The sequence below is a fragment of the Embiotoca jacksoni genome, unplaced genomic scaffold (assembly GCF_022577435.1).
Source record: "Embiotoca jacksoni isolate LCO1_2020_lvr unplaced genomic scaffold, fEmbJac1.0.p SCAF_13, whole genome shotgun sequence".
Lineage (NCBI taxonomy): Eukaryota > Metazoa > Chordata > Actinopteri > Embiotocidae > Embiotoca > Embiotoca jacksoni.
This window is the reverse complement of record NW_027185263.1, coordinates 11084016-11090142: the sequence shown is the minus strand read 5'-3', so window position 1 is coordinate 11090142 and position 6127 is coordinate 11084016. Positions and strand designations below refer to the sequence as shown.

Below are 6127 nucleotides of genomic sequence, written 5' to 3'. Positions count from 1 at the left end.
GCATGCTTTTATTGAGTAGCATCTCCCATATAAGCTTCAGAACGTTTTGTACCGTAGTATGTTTATATCTCCAATTTAAACTTTGCATCATCTTAACCAGCGCTGCTCACGGCTGGTGCAACACAAACCCCGCTAGCTTTTCCTCCGTCTTGTCCCAATCTCTCACTTTTTGGCAAACAACCCCAGAGCCATTAGGCAATTTCCTAGTGACTCGAATGCGTACTTCCTTCACACCCCGACACCTCATCCTCCGTCGTCCTCATGAACCATACTCGGCTCTAAGGAGGAAGAACTGACCACGTACTGGGAGGGTCCAATGATCATGTGCCTGTGACATCTATTCTTGGAAACCACAAATGTTGGATTGGTCACAGTGCCAAGGAGAAAAAAACAAAACTGTCTGTGTTGGTCCTGTGACTCAGGTGCTGAGGGTGCCCCCTAGAGACGGGGGAAGTCATTACTAGTCCCTGATGAGGATGATGGACCACAGATCTTCTTTTTTTTTTCCTTCTATGGCCCTCAAGGTTCTTTTGCACATGCTCCCTGAGAGCGTATTGAATCCTTGTCCTCCTGCACATCAGAACATGGCAGGCAACAGCATCCACGCATGGCAACACCAGCCCAACAACCATCTCCTAGCAACGTAGGTCCTCTGCCCCAGGAGGAATCTGGAGGTCTCTGCTGTAGTCACACCATGCATTTCCTGGAGGGAAATCAGCTTTTTCCTCATCCCTTCCCCGACTCCCTCGCTCTCACCCCACCTCTTTGTGCTTCTCGCGTCCCAATACTTCATACTGTTTGGGAAGGAGTCTTGCTTGGGATGAAAATAACGAGCCCAAAAACATTTGCAAAAGGTGGGAGGGGAGTAAATTAGCCACAGCTCTTGGAAACTGCTTGGTATAGTGAAAACATTAAAAACATGGCATACAATATAACTTCAGCAAAGATCACTTTTTTTTTTTTTTTTACAAACCTCTGAATTTCCGTAATGGATTTTTTTTTTTCACAGTTTTTATTGACTTGTACGCAGATATGACCAAATCCTATCACCAGAAACCTTGATCCGATTTCTATGACAGTATAATGGATTTCGCCAAAAGAAAAAGTTACCCGTGACCTTGCATGACCTTTTTGAAATTGTACTGTAAGAAACCAAACCCCCAAAAAATCAGAACAAAGTCTCGTACCATGTGTGACACGAAGCACCCGATGAAAACGGCTTCTGCGTGCTGCTACTAGCGCGTGAGTACTCCCCCCCACCCGTCTGTGGTAGTCGTCTTCCTCCCGGCCCCGTCCCGTCACCACAAACCAGCGTTCCCACAGTATTCCCATGACTCTCCTCCCCCCCCTCCTCCCCTCGAAGGGCCCAGACTTCACCAAAAGGCAGGAGGGCTGCGTTGGCGAGCAGCGAGCTGCTCTAGCCCACCTTCCTCACATCTGAGAACCTCTGTGAAATCCTAATCCCCAGAGCAGGGTGAAGCGCAGGCCCAGCTTGCCTGACCTCTCCGGTTGCCATGGATACAGCGCACTATAAATAAAACAGAGGGGGCTTTTTTTTTTTTTTTTTCAAGCAGTTTGGCAGGGCTGTGTGGCCTGCTCACTGGTGGGGCTTATTTTTCTCTCTCCCTCCCTCGTTCTGTCTCTCTTCACTCTCATTCTACTCCCTTTTTCACTTATTCTCTCAATCATTGAGTGTCTGTCCCCCTTTTCTCTCCCTCTTCGCCGCTTCCTCCCTCTCTTTGTCTGGGTTTGCTCATTCAGTACTTTCATTCAACCCCCTTTCAAATCAAAACACCTGTATTAGTGCCGTACCTGCATAGATGCCAGTCATTTGCTCCGGCACTTCAACTGGGCATTTAAATTTACCGGAGAAAGGCAACTTGTTTGGCCGGTAGCGGTTTACATCTGGGAAGTCTGGACCAAGTTGGTGAAAAAGGAGGCCTATTTTCTTGGCGGTAGCAGAAAGGCAACAGCAGACGAGGGAGGCTGGGTGTGCTTGCGCACTGAATCAGGACTCCGCTGCAGATTTTTGTCTGGCAAAGCAAATCTCGGGAGGCTGGAAAATAATTTGGTCATGGCTGTGGGAGGTTGTTGGGAGTGGGAGGCGTGCGGGTGATGTGGGGGGAGACGGTTTGAGGGGTGACTGGTTGGTGGTAGGAGGAGGAGGAGGAGGATGGGGGGAGGGGGGAGGAGGGTGGTGGAGGGGTTTTTGACCGTCTCGCTGTGGTGAAAACATGCTTGACACTTCATTCCTTTCCAGTTAATGTGGAGCGGACTGCAGGATGTTAACCCTCTGCCTGCCTTTTGATTCTCGGTCTCCACGTTCGCCCGATACCACAGTACTCGCAACACTTCCTGCTTTACAGCAGCTCAGGTCTCAAACTCTCCAGGACCGGTAGATGGAAGATATCAGTCCTGCCTGCTTTGGAAACAACATTTACATTAAACACTATTTCCCGGTATCATGTCTACATTAGCGGAGTGTAAAACTGTGAGACAATATGACGGGCCTGCTGTGCATTCCTCAGAAGCTGTCATGGTGATTTGAAAATTCAACCATCGCATACCAGATACTCTTTGTCTGGGAGAATTTTTGAAGAGTAAGCCACATTTCCTGGACCATCTGCCTCATATGAATTACACAAAAGACAAGACCGGCACCAGGAAACATCTACAATGTTGCCTGGGAGACAGAGGTCACATGAGAGGATGAGTCACAGAAACCCAGGACTACCTAGAAACCAACGCTATTGAACGGCCTCCCATCACGCTGCTCTTTACAGTTTGGCGACATGCGGAAGGATTAGTGTCGTGTCGGTGCATAAACGCCAGCGAGACGCTGCCCTTGGCAGAAGATAAATATACAGTCAAACTTTCAGAATCCGATACCTCAATAGGAATCCTCTTCAGTGCCAGCTACTATTCTTATAGTTGGACACACTCACAGCACCATGTGTATACAAACCTGTGTGTGACTATAGGCTTTGCTGCTGGTGTGCGAGTTTTTGTGTGTGTGTGTGTGTGTGTGTGTGTGTGTGTGTGTGTGTGTGTGTGTGTGTGTGTGTGTGTGTGTGTGTGTGTGTGTGTGTGTGTGTTCATGTGGACCTGGAGAGTAGGGAGTTAATGCAGGCAGGGCTGTGGCAGTCCTCCTGCCCCTCAGCCAGATTAATCATGCAGGAGAGACACAGCAGGCCCCCGTTCATTCTGCCTGGGGGTGAAGCTGTGCCCGCATGCTCTCTGTATCACATGGCCCTGGCCCCCCTCTCTTCTCTTACTCTCTCTCTCTCTCTCTCTCTCTCTCTCTCTCTACTGGGGGTGCTGTGGATGGGGCTGGTGTTGGAGGAGGAGGAGGAAGGTGTGTGTGTGTGTGTGTGGGGGGGGGGGGTATCCGTGGTGTGGTGGAACGCCAAAGCACGCAGTATAGCTTTCTATCTTTCCTCCACCTTGTTGTTTTTTTTTAGTCCTCTCTCTTCCCCCTTCACTTCCCCTCCTGTGAGTGTGAAGCGAGTGAGGCAGAAGAAGAAAAGGGAAACAGGCGTCCATCTCCTGCAAGGAGACAACAACAGCCTCCCTTTTTTATTTATTTATTTTTTTTAATCTCCCTTCGGAGGGCCCTGACGACAGCAGTGGCCAGGCTCGGTGGATGAAGAGGAGAAGTGTGTGGGGCGGCGGCGGGGGGTGGGGGGGGTAGGGGGGGGGCATACCAAGGGACTCGCCACAGATATCTCCTGGAAACTGCGCGACGATGTCTCTGCGCATCAGAGAACAGCCACAGCCATTGTTGGGCTCATTGGGAGATGGAGATCTAGGCGGCATAGCACAGTTGCGTGCTTCAGCATTTTCAGTGTGTTGCACACGAGTACCTACAGTGCGAACAATAGAACCTTATACGTTTCACCATGTGTCACATTGTAAATCTTAAAAGACGAGTGGCCTTCCGTAAACGTGATTGTAAACAGGACAATTCGATGTCAACATGCGGGCTGTTTGTCAAATTTTACAGGAGTAGTGACACTGGTGCCTGCCTCTGTGTGGGCCTGCACAGATTCCAGTTTATCCATGTATATTTGGACAGCAGTGCTTTGTTTGCAATGCATGCTTTGACACCAGGGTCTTATCACTTTGGCCGTGAAACGACACAGAGCAGTAGGTCAAAAGTAGCTTTGTTGGGCCTTTTCAACTGTATCAAAAGAGCCTTTGATGTGCTTTTTCAAAGAATTAAGTATTGTCCTCTCACATGGGAGCATAAACACTTTACTAGATAAAGTATTGTCACCCTGACAGTTGGGAAACTTGGTAAAACTACCATTAACGTGGTTAAGATCAAGTATTGAAAGAATATTTTAAATGTATTTTTTGTCTTTTCGGACATTTATTTCCCTGTCGGCTTGCATTATTTGTAGAAATCCTTTCCGAAATCACAGTGACATACTACTCTAGTATATTGATCTGCTGTATGACACGTGCATTGATATTTTCTTAACTTTGTTGTGCAACTAATCAGAATGAGACGGCCACTAGTTTTCCTACATCTTCAGTTGTTGTGACGATCTAAATTTAGGTCAATGAAATACTCATACTGTTTAATATTTACATTTATCAAGGCAGAAGTTTCTGCAAGTTGTCGTCTTAAAAAACTAAAACACGTGTTTTTTTAGGACCTGAAACATTCATCCATTCAGCTCAAAACAATAAGTGGTAAAAAAAATAGTTGAAAAACTGCTTTAAAGAAAAATACAGTAATGATGGTAGTGCGAGTTAGTGTCTGTAAATGCAGCATGTTGAGAGGAGTGTTGATGAATCACTGTCCTCTGAACTCTGCACAACAGCAACAGGAGTGCCATGACATACACTCTGACGCGCACACACACACACACACACACGCACGCACGCACACACACACACACACACACATAATTGCATGGTGTCCCCTGTGGAGAATACAGCGACGGCTGCACCCTATTATGCTGTATCAGTATATTGCATTGCGTATAATTTTACAATTACATAAACGCTCTCATTTTAATCGACCATGCCGTCTAACTTCAATCTCACACACTATAGTTCTCCTGACACAAGCACTGCTCTTGCTTTAATACCTTGAGCCTGATTTCATATAATAGATTTCATTCCACCAGGCAAAAGACAAGCAAAGACTACTTTCTGTCTAATTTCTGTTAATGATGGTACTCCACAGCAGCAGAGGGCATTTCTCACTTCATCATCAGTCAATGAGTGATGCATCAACTTAAAATTTTTTGCTTTTATTCACTCCTGTGAGCTGATTTTTTACAGTGGAGATCTCCTTTAAACAGATTAGCCAGCTGCCAAACATTAGCCGAGGTAACTGCAATCTGCAATGGAAATCACACGTGAAAGGGAAAATCTGCCTCGATTTCAGCAGCAGCGAGGATTTAAATTTCATCTGCAAGCTTGGAGAGCATTACCTGAAATTAAGCAAGAAATGTCTTAGCACAGTAATGACAAGCGTGGAGGTGCATCCTCAGGACCTGCTAAAAGAAACATTTTATACTGACCCTGATGAAGCATGCAGGTCTGCATGCTGAGGCTGGATCTACATACATGGTACAGCAGGTGAAAAGACTGATAATATTTCCTTAGCGCTTTGTAAGATACAAAACATGGGTAAGAAATAGGTTTTATTTCATTGTGGGATCAAGAGGATATAAGTTAGATACATAAATGATAAATACATTTAAAAAAAACGACTCAACAAAAGACTTTAAAGTTGTGCAAGTTACACAGATTTATTGTTTCTTTGACTTCGCCATACAGCCTTGACATCAAAGACAAAGATGTGTCTCATTTTATAGGTGAAAATTGCAGTAATGTTAAATATCCCATTACAAAATGTAAATTTTTCCATATAGAAAATGCAAAAATACCATAAGGAACAAAGTAAAACCACACATCTCAAAAATAGGACTGGACAAAGTAAAGAGCAGTAACAGAGCTGGATTATTTGGCAGCGACTGTCTAACATGCCAGGATTTGATCCACTGGGAGTGACAGATGAGTGCATTTGGCACTGTCATTGGTCCACAACAGGTCGCAGTGAGACTCCTGCCAGGTGGCGGAGGGAGACATACATTGCATTGTCACAAAT

The 6127-nt window shown here is 45.9% G+C and overlaps 1 protein-coding gene across 3 annotated transcripts in view; it reads right to left on the bottom strand.

The window, feature by feature from the left end:
* Positions 1–5748: 5748 nt before the first annotated feature.
* The window catches only part of LOC138196427 (nucleolar and coiled-body phosphoprotein 1), a 15490-nt gene continuing 15111 nt past the window's right edge, over positions 5749–6127 (bottom strand). For all 3 annotated transcript variants that reach the window (XM_069146446.1, XM_069146448.1, XM_069146449.1), the window contains one exon: positions 5749–6127. This exon is cut by the window's right edge and continues 863 nt beyond it. The gene's annotated coding sequence lies outside the window, so the exon portion shown is untranslated.